Source organism: Lissotriton vulgaris, chromosome 8 (assembly GCF_964263255.1).
Source record: "Lissotriton vulgaris chromosome 8, aLisVul1.2, whole genome shotgun sequence".
Lineage (NCBI taxonomy): Eukaryota > Metazoa > Chordata > Amphibia > Caudata > Salamandridae > Lissotriton > Lissotriton vulgaris.
This window is the reverse complement of record NC_141696.1, coordinates 114171702-114185872: the sequence shown is the minus strand read 5'-3', so window position 1 is coordinate 114185872 and position 14171 is coordinate 114171702. Positions and strand designations below refer to the sequence as shown.

General features: G+C 40.7%; 1 protein-coding gene across 9 annotated transcripts in view; it reads right to left on the bottom strand.

Moving 5' to 3' along the window:
- Nucleotides 1-14171, bottom strand: part of ARAP1 (ArfGAP with RhoGAP domain, ankyrin repeat and PH domain 1) — a 768097-nt gene that overhangs the window by 375520 nt on the left and 378406 nt on the right. The window lies entirely within an intron of this gene.

The following is a 14171-nucleotide window of genomic DNA, read 5'->3' as shown; positions in this document are numbered from 1 at the left end:
GATACACAGAAAGCTGCCACTACCTAAAATATTGAAGAAACACCAACTCCACCCTTGCTAGCATGAGGAAAGCAAGCTCAAATGCCATAGTGAACATGAGGAATCATATCTTCCTCAACTTTTGTATCTTTCTTGCTTGCTTTCCTCATGTTAGCCACGGGTGGATGGTGCTTCTTCAGTAGCATAGTCAACACCCGCACACTGGAAGAGCGGGGAGTAGGAAAGTCCCAGAACGCTACCTTTGAGGCCCTGAAACGGAAGCTGTAGTCCACAAAGGCAGCATTCTGATTGGCTTACCAGCTCCTAACCTTCCATTCAGGGTGTTAGCAATTGTTACATGCCTTGATGGTTTGATTCCACAAATATGCTACGCAAGCAACAAGGTTCACAGGTTATGCACAACCCATATTCGAAGATCCAGTTAGGAATGACTCAAAACTGGCTAAGCCTAAACACGATTAAAAAGGCACTTCAAGAAATGAAGACATCTGTATCATAAGGTGCGAATTGGCAAATCAGAACTCATGCATCACTGTTCCTGCTTCATCAAGGATATAACAAGCTATATAAATCTGATAGTAAAATACAGAACAATACAATGGAAAAAACTTTTGTCCCCAACCAAGTGAAAGTTACTGGACAACGTTCAACCACTGAGATGGATGCACCCCCTTCCTCTTGAGTCGCCATGGCTCTATGACAAGAGGAGCAGTACAGCCCCACCTCACTAAATTTACATGTGATACCCATAATCCAAATACCTCATTTACTGCCCGTACAGGTTGCGATAATTTTATAAGGACTGACTATCACACACACAGCAGTCTATGAATTTGCTACAAAATATTTTAAATGGACACCCGTTGGGGACCTCTGTTCAAAGGACGAACCATTAACAGCGGTGCAAGGAATAAACACATTATGAAAAAAGTAAAATGAATCTTCCCTGTTGTGTCCAATAGTGGCCTCTCCAGATCCACGAAGGGTAAAACTACGAGACTTTTGTTGGCTGTATCGAAAGCCAAGCCATCTAGACAATTTCAGGTACATGTTGGCGGGTCCTTTATGGCGGTACATTGAAAGATAAATATAGCTCTGAATGGTCTTCCAGAATCTATAACCCACTGAACAAAGTAGAGACAATCCGTGTTAAAACATGTTTGGAGGATTTGATCAAATCTGTAAAGAATGATTATTTTCAGCATTTGTATGGGGACCAGGAAAACCTATGCCATCGTTCTTTAGTCAACTCTGGGAGTCTCTGCCGAGGAAGGCATCTCACAGCAGCTCATGGCCAAGAGCAAAACTTGGAGAATGTGTGTGAATTTGCTCAGTGTGCTAGTAAGCTATCTCGTAACGCGTAACAGGACACGTACGTCCAACATTACTGATCTTAATGTAAATTTCGTTAAAGGAATGCATAGATTGCCATTTTATGAACACCCAGTCCACCCGCTGAGGCATTTGACTATAGATTGTGACTCCAAAACAATCAGAAGAAATAAGAGTGCACAGACCTGTGAGATACATGGTATAGAGAGAGTATCAAATAATATGTATGTTGGTAACAGTCAAGGATAATAGCAGGTCCAAATTGCACCAGTTTTAATACTATGGAACCAGACAGTTAAAAAATATGAACAAGGAAGGGAATCCGAGCTCCAAAACTAAAATATACAGTATTTCACCTGGTAAAAGAAAATGTAAGAGGAGAGATACATCACAGCTGCTAAGTCATAAGGCTGAAGCTTGCTTTTAGAGAAAACAAAATCGGATTTAGGCCTCTAAGACTCAAGTGAGGAAGACACCTAACTAAAGCTTGAAAGAAGAGCATAATATTATCAAGAACTCATTTCTGCTTCCTAAAGACTTTTCTGAGTCAAGTTTTGTGTGGATTAGTGATCACTCCTGGCTATAGTAAAAGACATGTCAGACCAACAATGAACAATATCTTGTAGCATTCAGTTTACAGAGATAGACAGGAGAGGACAAGGCAAGTAAAGTTAATTTTATTTCTTGATTAATTAAAACCATTACAAACAGCAGAGAGCAAATTCAATTTAGAACCGGATTTAAGAAAAACAATAAAAACACAGAACCAGTGCGGAAAAGAGACTAGCCAAAGCTCATATACTTTCTTAATTCAACTATAGTTGGACAAATTGACAATAAACAATTTAGCAGCAGAAGTTAAATAAAGTGCAATGTGCGCTCTAGTTCCAAATCAAATACTTTGGATGGGAAGCAAAGAATTCTGATAAAACCATTTTAACACATAGTATACTATCACCCCGAACTGATTTGATGTACTTTGTGGCAACAGCATTAGAGTGTTAGTTATTAAAGTGCAAGATGCGAGCGCCTAAGGATGTACCTCGACTTGTATTTACTAAATCGAATACTAATGATGATAATCATGTAACACCATAGATTAAAAAATCATATGCTAGCAGCAAATATTATCTATAAAATGGGGTGATACATTTATAACAAATTAAAAAAGGATATACTTGACAAACTGATGTATTCTTGACAAACTGATGTAAAAGGCGTGACTAGTCTGATTCTCAAGAACCTGTGTGTTTTAAAGTATGCTTATTTTATTTTTTCTTATTTGTGTGTTTATTTTAGAGAATAACTCTACTGGGGGAATTACTATCCACTGATGAGGATTTAACTACAGAGCAGTCTGATCTTCTTACTGCTAAAATGAGTCACAGCTCTTCCTTCATGGTATACCTATCTAGCATTAACTATGATAATGAAAGCTCAGTAGCATGGGTTAACCATAACTGTGGGGCATAGCCATTCTGTCCTGGTGTCACCCCCATGGTCTTTCAATAGTCAATACTCTCAATATGTTTCTGCATTACCTCTTTTCTGCATCTCCATATCCGTGGGCAGGCGCACACACACACCTACTTTATAATTTGGCTTCTTCCTCCTGAAAACATAAGGTAAAACCTCCAGTGGTGGCATGCAGAGATGTTCTATGGACCACTAATCTTTCCCAAAATCTTTCTCTCCGTTTTGTTTTTTTCCACCACTGAGACCATTCTGTATACATATGTAATAATTCAACTAGACCTTTCCACCACTGCATGCTATGCACAACACTGTGAAAAAACAAATGCTCATTTCTCTGGATATAAATTGAACCTGATTCTATGTTATTAGGAAGGACTCCCTTCCTTACCAACGATCTTCTTGGGAAATGTTAGTATTCTATCGGTGATATCCTTGAATACAAATCCTCCACCACTGAAATATATATTGTGAGCCAGTCCGGTGACCATACACAGGACCTACAATCTCCAATGATACTTCTTTTGAAGGTGAAGATGGTAAATGTTCTGCACACCATGAGAGGCGTTCTTATTCTTCAAACATTAGCCACCAACCCAGACTACCATAAATCTTCGTTCATCTTTCCCTTCATTTTGTTAATGACAAAATATGCAGAATGGGCTACGTTCAACAACCTTCTCTTAAACCTCTCTGGTTTCCCTCAATGCAGCTCCATCAGCACACTAGAAGAATTCTTTACGTCAAAAGCAACTTCACCCATCCTAATAATCTCTTGTTCACACACTTGTTTTCAAACCACAATAACATCTCATCTTCTTTCAGTGCCATTCTCCATTCATCTTCCATCCTCTACCCTCGGTGACCAGACACGCATTTTCCTTTTTAGGTCTCGCAACCTATCAATGCGCGCAAGCACATTGAGCGGAGCGAGAATTCATGTCTCGAAAATCCTCGTGAAACCAAGGGCTTCTGCGCTGCGGTTTTGTTTGAGTTCACGTGAATCATGTGACCAAACCAGCACGCGCATTCCCGGCCGCACAGCACATCAAAGGGCTTCTCCTCCCCTAATTATTCATGGCCGTACTTTCAGTTTGCCGGCATTATCAGGTACGTGTTGTTTTTTTCACTTTGTCTCCGTGCGTGCTTTTTCGTTCTAACCTTCTCTAATTTCTCTCTTTCTTTGCAACATCGTATATATCTTCGGTCTAACCTTCTCTAATCTCTAGCTGTCTTTGATTCGATCTACAATCTCTCTGTGTCTACCTCTTCCCTCCCCTCTTGTCTTTCTCTCTAGTCTCTACTCCACCCACCCCTCCCACCCCACCTGGCACCACCACCTCCTCCCCTAATTTAATCATGGCTGGCCGGCCGTACTTTCAGTTTCCTGGCCGGCCGCTCTTAACGCTTGTTTTATTAAGCGGAAGTAAAAGCGAACGCTTTCTCTGCCGCTTGCTTTTTTTTGGGATCCATCTCACGCGGACTTCTTGCTTTACTAATTGTGTTGCATACACCCATTATTTACGTTTTTTAATTTGTTGTGCCTACCATGCAAACTTCACAGAAAATCATTCTGAGTCAATCTAAGTGTTAGAATATGGTGTAAAAATCACTCTTCTAAATACGATTTGGGCACGGTGTCAGGTCGTTTTATTCTCTTCATTCCAACTTTTCCATCTTGCATTGGGAAATAAAGTGTAAAAAGGTTTTTCGTTTTTTTTTTTCTTGCATCATCTTCCTATTATTGCAGTGTTTTGTCTGTGCAATTTCCTCCAGAAGCACTTGTCGATAATTGAGCATGCAAAAACTTGGAAGACACGGTATCCTGGCAAAACCGGTGATGCTCGCTGTTAAACCAGGTGCAGGCACAGGATTTGTCAGATTTACACTTCTCGCTGAACTTGGAATGAGGCCGTGACTGTTTCTCTGCTGTGTTATTCTACTGTGCATCCCCGCCCCCATCCGGTCTCTCTCCAAGCGCGTCGCGCTGTGCCACACTTCTCCTCCCTCGCATTCCCGCCCCCACACCAGGCTCTCCCACCCCCATCCGGCTTCCCTCCGGCGTCTCTTCAAGCGCATCGCGCTTTCGCACACAGGCATTCCGCCTGCCACACTTGTTTTACTAATTGTGTTGCATACACCCATTATTTACGTTTTTTAATTTGTTGTGCCTACCATGCAAACTTTACAGAAAATCATTCTGGAGTCAATCCAAGTGTTAGAATAGGGTGTAAAAACCACTCTTCTAAATACGATTTGGGCACGGTGTCAGGACGTTTTATTCTCTTCATTCCAACTTTTCCATCTTGCATTGGGAAATAAAGTGTAAAAAGGTTTTTCGTTTTTTTCTTGCATCATCTTCCCATTATTGCAGTGTTTTGTCTGTGCAATTTCCTCCAGAAGCACTTGTTTCATTTAGAAAGTGCACCTTGTAATCTTCTGACATTCCTCCCTGTTTTCATCTGTCAGGATTCGACCCTTCACCCCGCCTTTCATATGGTGAAAAGAGATAGAGGCGTAAGTCCTTGTGAACGTACTTTTTGCGAGGGACTAATTCCTATTTATTCTCAACTGGTTCATCAAATTAGTTTTCAGTTTTTTTTACTGTGGATTTGTGCGTCATTTTACTTCCCTTTGCTTTCTTTTTTTAATTGACATGTTATCTATCAATTCAGCGCTAATTATGTATATGCTGCCTTCATGTAAATTTGGAAAGTGGTGTGGATTAACGTGCTTTTAGCTAACACACTAAAATGATAAATAAATATGGGCATGTGTAGTCTGCTTAAATGTGAAGAAAACATGTTTGAACTATTGGTGCTTTAGTGTGTTTTACAAAGGCATTCGCATTAAAGTAGTGCTCAAAGAATGAATGAAAGAAACGTATTAAAATTATATAATGCTTTATTATTGTTCGCTGAACTTCATATCTGTAAACAAGGTCATTTTATCTCTCACTGATTTTCATGGGAAATGCCTCTATAATATTTACTTGCTTGTATCGCTTTGTCTAACTGTCCTTGAATGGCAGTAGGGGTTCTGGGGCCCTGACCATCATCCATGAGTTTTGCAATGTTACCAGAACATGAGATAGTAAGACAGAACAGCCAGCCCTATTCAGGCAGGAATCTGCCCAGCTGCTCCATCCTAGTAGATACATTAACTGTTTGTCCAATGCTATGGGCAGGGGAGCTGGGATAGCGGCAAGAAAGAGGCCACAAGAGTTACACATGTTCAAGCTTTAACAAGAGGGCTAGGTTAACTGGAGGTGTATTTACTGCCTCAGTCTAATAGCTTCTGGCTCAGAAGGGACAATACCCTACCTTTGAAAATCATACAGAGTATGACGTACAAGCACTGGTGTTGCCAATAGGTCTCGCAGTAGGAAAGTTGGAGCTATTGGTTTTGTAAATGACAAAGCCCTTTATGTTTTTAAAATGAAAACAAAAATAAAAGGCATTGTTATTTGCAATTGTAATAGCTCCAACTTTGCTACTGCGAGACCTATTGGCAACGCCAGTGCTTGTTTCACACTTACACTCCCTCTACTTCTTCTCCCCCAACCTAAATTTCTTGACAGCCAGTGCTTTATTATCCACCTCTGGTAAATATTTCTCTCTGAAAGTGGGCTCTTGTCCACTCCTAACGCCATTACATATGTGGTTCTGCTGTGTAATTGTTTTTTCCTCACACAAAACATTTTAACTTCCTTATTGCCCGTGCCACTGCAGGAGTCTCCCTCTTAATAACTGAGGATCAATACTAAGCTTGTCCTTTGTTGAGGAAAAAAGCCATGGTGTTCTCCACAGCACTTATTTTCAGCAATTACAGCGCTCTTAACTCTTTTTTTATTGGCGTCAATTGTAACCTTTAACTTTGGTGCGTGGATCAAATCCTTTTTGCAACATTGCAAACAAAATATTCTACAAAGGTATTCTAGCCAGGCTCAAAAATTACAGAAGTTTCACCTTATTCTTAGGCGATGGTATAAGAGAAATCAGCCCCACAAATTATTTGGATGTGACCCCTTTACTGTTTATTGGATGATCTAAATAGTCAATTTCCCTCTTCCCAAGACTGAATTTTACATCCTTAGAAGCCAACAAGTTACTCTGGAAAAGTAATAAAAACCTCCTAACCCTTTCATTTGTCTGTGTATGCTAGGTCTGAAAATCTTAGTCCTGAAATAGTTACACACAATGGAATCCCTCTGAAGGCCTTCCACTGGGCTCTCTGGGGGCAGATGCAGCAGACACCAGGGCAAATAGCTTTCATAGGAAACAAAAAACTTATTGAGGAATAATCCAAGCAGTAGGTTCCCTTGACTCCTCATGCAGTCGGTCCTGGCGGTATAGGATGCCAAATCAGCTATGGTAAATGTACTGCTATCAAGTAGCATCATGATGATCTGGCCTATATTAGCTACAGGAACCTTGTCATCTGTTCTCTAATGTTGATACATACTCTCTCTCCAGTTTACATACTTCGGCAAACTATTTCATAGCCTCTACCGGTTCTATTATATGTTTATAGTCCCCATTATTCGTTTAATAGCACCTCTCTGCAGCTTACTACTCGTTGACTGGGTGTTTCATGCAGCTACATCCCCAGGCAGAATGTCCTTCCTTGCTATAGCTTTTATACCATACTTTTGCATCTCAACACTCTTTCCTGTTTGCCGTGTGCCCTTGATTAACATATCTACAATCTAGATCAGTGAACATATCCTCTCTTCCTTGTAAGTTTTTATATCTTATATTTTGCTTACCATTCACTCGATTTGCATTTCCCCCATCTTATCTTTGTCCTCTCCTCACCGCCAACACACAACCTTGCAAGTGCTCAGCTCGTATCATCATTCAACAAAATGTTTGTCTCATGTTTTCAGACTTCCATCAGAAAATAAACGAATCTCTTATCCCTTCCCTATACTCGACCAATATGTGCATGATGCCGGTAAGCCTCTTAACTCTGAAACATATTCTTCTGAACGTTCCTCATCTTTCCACAACCTCACTCCAATTTGGTACCTTTGAAGAAAAGTACTAACTTTTTGGTCTAAGTTCCTCTCACACATCTCACACTGGTGGAGACTTCTCACCTCTTCCTCCATCCCTTAACACTCTTTTCCTCCACATCCAGGCAATGCACTAACAGATAAGTGTTCCTCTCAGTACTTATGATAATTCTGCATACTTAAGCATAATGTCCAGAACCATTTTCCGGTCTAGCACATTTCTTGTTGAGACATCAAAAGAGGGTAGTGCTTTAGCATCCTGTAGCAGGAAGATGACTATACAAAGCAAGTCAACACACACACACTACATACTTAATGCACAATACAACAGCAACACCCAAGATGGCATTCTGGTATTCCGTTTAATACCATCAACATTTCATGTGCAGCACCAGGACACAGAATAGATGAGGATGTCTTAGTCATTAAAAATGCAAAAGAGGTGCACGGTCGTACGCTTTCTGTCAAATATTCACCACTGTAGATTCTTTGTGTTCCCTTTTAGATTAAATGCACCAATTCTCAACTCAATATTCTCTGTATAGCATCCACCATACAGCCAAAATAAGCTGCATCATTTAGAAGTATCTGTCATTTTGGAAACTTCACTAAAGACAATGAAGTGGCTCACGGGCGGTATTGGGTTGAATAGACCACATTTTCCAACATTCCAATGCTGTCTTCCTGTTTCTCCCTTTTTGAATTAGAGCGTTGTACCCAAAGTGGGTGGAATGTTCCAATAGCATTATAACAATGAACTGTTCAGTAGACAAGCGCACTCCAATGTTATCCGGGAGATCTCCGTCATCGGGTAAGTGGTGCGGGTGGGTCAATCCTTATGAGTATAAGGCTACGATTCACTTTCTCGTAGAGCGATCCTCAAAGATTGAGGGGCGTCTCCCACTCGCACTCAATGCAATAAATGTAATCAAGTAAACTCTGTATTCATGAGATAATCTCAATCAAATCTTTTATTCTTTTTTTCATAAAGTTTTTTTCAACTGTGCATCCTTGTTATAAACCCTCACCCTCAGATAAAAGTTCAGTTCATATCACAGTTTCCATGCGCCCAGCTGCCCAATGCATTTTGGGCTGTGGCCCTTCATCGGGGGCGTAATGTCTACAATTCAGAGGAAATGTAAGGTTAGCAACAACACATTATCATTTTCATTAGCCTCCACTGCAAGTTAAAATGGTAGAGTTGTGGGTGAATACACGGTCATGCAAAGATTGTGCTACAGTGAGATGTTCACTTAAAATCATAAGTGTCCTGAGGCTGAAGCCATGGATAATATGCACAGCTGGTTGTGATGCTTATATTCACCTAAACAAAATGAGACTTGCAATATGGGACCATGTGTTTGTAAACAATTTCGGAATGAACAGCGTCGTAGAATAATTAAACTGGGTGAACGAGCAAACAGTGAACTGTCGGACATGCGTTAAAAAAAAAGTGCAATTGAAAAGGTGAACAACGGGGTTATACGCAGATTCAGGTAAGTGACCAGAACGAGTTTCTGGAAAAATCAATGACCAGTAACCAGGTTAAAACATCATGAAGACTCCATAAGCGTTGGTAATACAGTGCCCGTGGATTGCATGAAGCTCAACACGTGTAATATGCTAGGCTTACACTGTTTCTCAATGCGCGGAATTCAATGGGGGTACGTGGAATTCTTCGTACGAAAATAATAAACCTAAGAGTTACAAAAAAGACGACTGATAAGTAAGCGGCAAGTGTAGGTTACAACAAAAAGTGAGGAAAGTGCAAAAGATGAGGTGCTTTGGGCAAGTGGGCGCATGGAAACTGTGATATGAACTGAACTTTTATCATGAGGATTTAATGATAACAAGGATGCACAGTTGGATAAAACTTTATGAAAAAATTAAAATACAAGATTTGATTGAGAATATCTCATCAATACAGAATTTACTTGATTACATTTATTGCATTGAGTGCGAGTGGGAGGCGCCCCTCAATGTTTGGGGGTCGCGCTAATAGCGTTATAGCCCTTCTGCTTTAAGTTAACAAGTTGATATAGGTCCTTTCCATCATTATTAGCCCCATCTGTGATTGGGGCATATAATTCAGCTTCATGGTCTTTAACAACATACATAGTTCTCGGCAGTGAGATATAGCTATATATATATGCCATAATGATAAATGATGCCACTGCAGATCTGAAAGTAACAACTTCATTCAAAATGGGAACTGTAACACGGAAATTAACCACATTTTTTTTGTGCTGTGCTGCAAATTGCCATTTTGCTGGTGTCATGACGAGCTCAGCTCGTCATCAGCACACGACACCCGTGGGTGATGGTGAGCTCAGCTGGTCATCAGCATCGAAAGGGTTAACCTGGCATGGAACACCAGTGAGGTTCTCACATAAACATCCAAGAACAACAAAATCTGCTGCATTGACATATGTGAAAAAAATACACACCGCCGTCAGATACCGCGCCGCCGGCCCATTGGAAGCCTCATAATACGACTGCGGGACCGCCAAACGCGTAATCAAGCCCAAGTCTTGAGCTCGACCTGCGGCCCTAAAATGTGATCTATAGCTACTTTAGGGAAACTTCTAACTTGGCTGTTTGGGAAAAGCTCATCTGTTGGGTCAGCCACAGCACAAGGACACTTCCTTCAATACTCTCCTGAAGCCTCTTTCCCACATCTGCCCTCCAAGGGCCTATTCATCTGATGTGTATGGCACAGAGGAAAGCCTGGAGTCCATGCTACCGACCACTCCCTTTAAACAAAATGCAGTTTATTGTTACAATGCTATTCCAGCTGACACTTAGATTCTAGCATGGAAAAATACAGAAGGTTGTGCTTCTTAAAAAAAAAAAAAAATAACTAACATAGAATCTATGTTTTTATGCTGAAAACCCACAAAACTTTTCATTGTAAAACCAAAACTACTGACTTTCTGTCTTGAGCACATTGTAAGTTTTGACATTAATGGAGACAAACGCTGAAAACTGTTGAAATGATGCACATTTCCAGACAACGTGCAGTTTCTTTTATAAAGAGATAGTCTATCACACACACTTTGCAACAAACACAAGACAGTCGCTGTGGTGAATACTCAGCCTTGATTTCTCAATGCATTTGATGGTGACTGCAAATTCCAATCTGAGGCACTGCTGATGCCCACAGCTAAGTAGAAACAATTTTATGGGAAATACATTTTTCAACCCTTCTCGGTTGAGCCCTGCCCGCAGTTCTTGCAGCAGGAGTTCACTTGCAAACAACAAGGCTTATGCATCATTCGGTTCACACCACATGATTTCTATTCTTCACTTACACGTGTTTTTTTTCGTTTTTTTAAAGTGGTCTCTCCCCTAGCCCTCAACCCCAAGGACATTTTCACCAAACATTTATTTGCCAACTTTGCCAGAGCTGTTTAGCCGACAGCTGCTTGCCCCATATTTTGGCCACTCAAATTTGAAGTCAACTCAAGATGAGGTGGGAAAAACCCAACATGTCTGACCGTGGCAAGCTGGTGCGATGGTTCAATATTTTTTTGTACTTTGTTGTTGTAATCAAAATGTTAATTTTTATAGCACTTATCAAGTGCACTTTCAGGCAGAGGTGTCCTGGCACTGAGTAATAAAGCCAGTCAATAGTTAACCTTAGATTACAGCAAGATCCTGAAAGGTTAACAGAAAGGCACTATTTCCAGGGTCTTTCCAAAAGTGAGGTAGACACATCTGGAACACCGGGGAAGATTGTTCCACATCTTGGGGACACTGGTGGAAAAAGATCAGCCCCCAATGGCTTTTCCAATATCTTGGTACATGAAGGAGAAGTTGTTTTTAAGAACTCGGGTTTCTAGAAGGAAGGTGTCTCTGGAGACCTTTGAAAATAAAGCCAGGAGTTTTACTGAAGAGAAGAGGACGGCAGTGGGACCACTAAACTCGTAATCAGCCTAAGTCTTAAGCTCAACTGTGCCTCAACCGGCACAGTTGAGCCAATGACAAAGAATTGAGCCAATGTAAAGATCATCAATTGTTAAGATCATGGAAAAGGAGACACAGAGCCAAAGCATGGGGCCGCAACAAGTCTAGCAGCCTTGTTTTGAATTACTTGCAAAGGGCGTGAAGATTTGATGTTAGCACAGAGACTCTTACCAATAACAACTGAGATGGCCATTTGTTGACGTTAAAGCAAAAGATCCGGAACCGAGACGGACGGTGACCGAGATGGAGATTGCTGGAAGAAACGACTGCTGACACCTCAGCATCTAACTAAAGTGTTGTGTCGATATTCATGCCAAAACGTTTGACGGATTTTGACAGAGCTGGGCAAGAGCCGAAAGTGGAAGGTCAAAACACCGACTATCAAGCCTGACAATCAAGTCCTGATATGAGAATGTAGGGTCATTGCTTCATGGACATTGGAAAGACAGTTCTGGATGTGTATGCCACAAAAAGATGATTAAAGAGTGGAGAAGTGTGGCTCAAGTGGTTGGAGCGGCAGACCCTGATGCAGAGGTCTGGCCCGGACCAGGGTTCAATTCCCCGCCTCGGTGGGTCTTGGGCTCAAATTTCCCCGGACCTGACAATTTCTCGCCTCGGTGCCTATTCCAATCATTGAGTCCCACTCTGTAACTCTGGGCAATAGCTTGCTTAATCTCCACAACGACCCCTCGCAGCGGGATGCCTGGCTTTCACCTTGGGGATGCCCCGTAATGGGTTATCTCGCAGGGGAAGACCAGGACGGGTTCCCTAAGCAAGCGCTGGGACACTTTCGGGCAGCCATGCGCTCTACAAATCAAATTTCATTTCATTTCATAAAGAAAATATGCCACATTCAAGCGTGGCGGCCATATGCTTGCACTAAAATGTTCAAATAAAAAAAATACCCATCACATATCATTTTATTAGAACAACATGAAAGCATCCTGGAAGACAGAATACTGGTACACAAGCCCTTTTTAGTCTTAAAGCGCATAACATAAAAAAATAATTCAAATTGGTGCAAAGAAAATATACTATTTGTTTGGAATTACTATAATCAGAAGACCTAAGGGCGGATTACAATGTCGGTGGGACCGACACCGACGTGCTGTCGGTGTCAGTCCCACCAACATCTACAACCGCTGTCAGACCACCACATTAGGATGTGGTCTGTCAGACTGCAATGCCCCAGGGACCGAACCAACAGCTTGCAACGGGCTCATGGAACCCATCAGGAGGTCGGTCAGATCGCGTTCCCAACAATGGAGGCGGTGCCTTCTCAGACACCACTGTGATGCTTATGATCCACCTTTGCGCCAGGCATTTAACGTTGGATCTTCTGACATGAAAAGGCTGGCGGAAAGCCTGTTTTGGGGACCTAGCAGGACCCCTCTCCCCGTGGCTGTCCACTTTAGGCCCTGGGGGGCACCTGTGGTGCCCCTCTAAACATCTCTAACCACAGGGCCAGGGATGTTTACAGACATGCTTTTTGGCACTGGGGCATGCTGAAGCCCTTTTCCGGGCTGCAGCACAAGACTCAATGTTAAGAGGCATGTTTCATTCTACTTATATTTTAGTTGTAGAATGCTAAGTTGGTAGAGGTGTAGGGAATTTAATTAAGTAATAACTAATTGATACTTCATTATTAATTGTTAAGCAATTATTTACATGTTTTTTAATTGTGTAAAATATGAAGTAATGATTTATTTTCCTTAAATTTTAGTTGCTGGATGCTTGGTTTTTAGGGGTACAGGGTGAAAAGTACATAATTATTAATTAACTATCAATTATTATTATGTATAAATGAATATAAATTATGTAATTGAATTTTAAATATGCACATCATTTAATACTTAATTGTATTTTATTTTAGTTGCTGGATGCTAGGTTTGTAGGGGTCTAGGGTGGGGGGTACAGTAATAATTAACACATTAATTTATCATGAATAATTATTTAATATATTTTAAATATGCAAGTTATGGAATGGTCATTTTATTTTTTTATATTTTAGGTGTGGGCTCCTATGTTTGTAAGGGTACAGGGTGGGAAGTCAATTAATTATTAATTTATTAATTGATAATTAAGGTTTTATTGAATAGTACTGATGTCAATTGACGAAGTTTTTTGTTTTTTTATAGATATATATTTTTAATTAATGCTTTTTCTTAACAGGTTAATATGTTTTCCACATTCATTGGGATATATATATATATATATATATATATATATAGTGTTTGAAATTAAGTATTTTCCCTACTCTTGCTTAGACTGCAGTAGGAATAGTAATATCAACCTCTTCGCAGTTCAACACTTTCCCTACTGTTGTGCTGTTTGGAGTGGGGATGCTTAATTTTACCACTCTGAAATTTTTGGGGTTGTAATA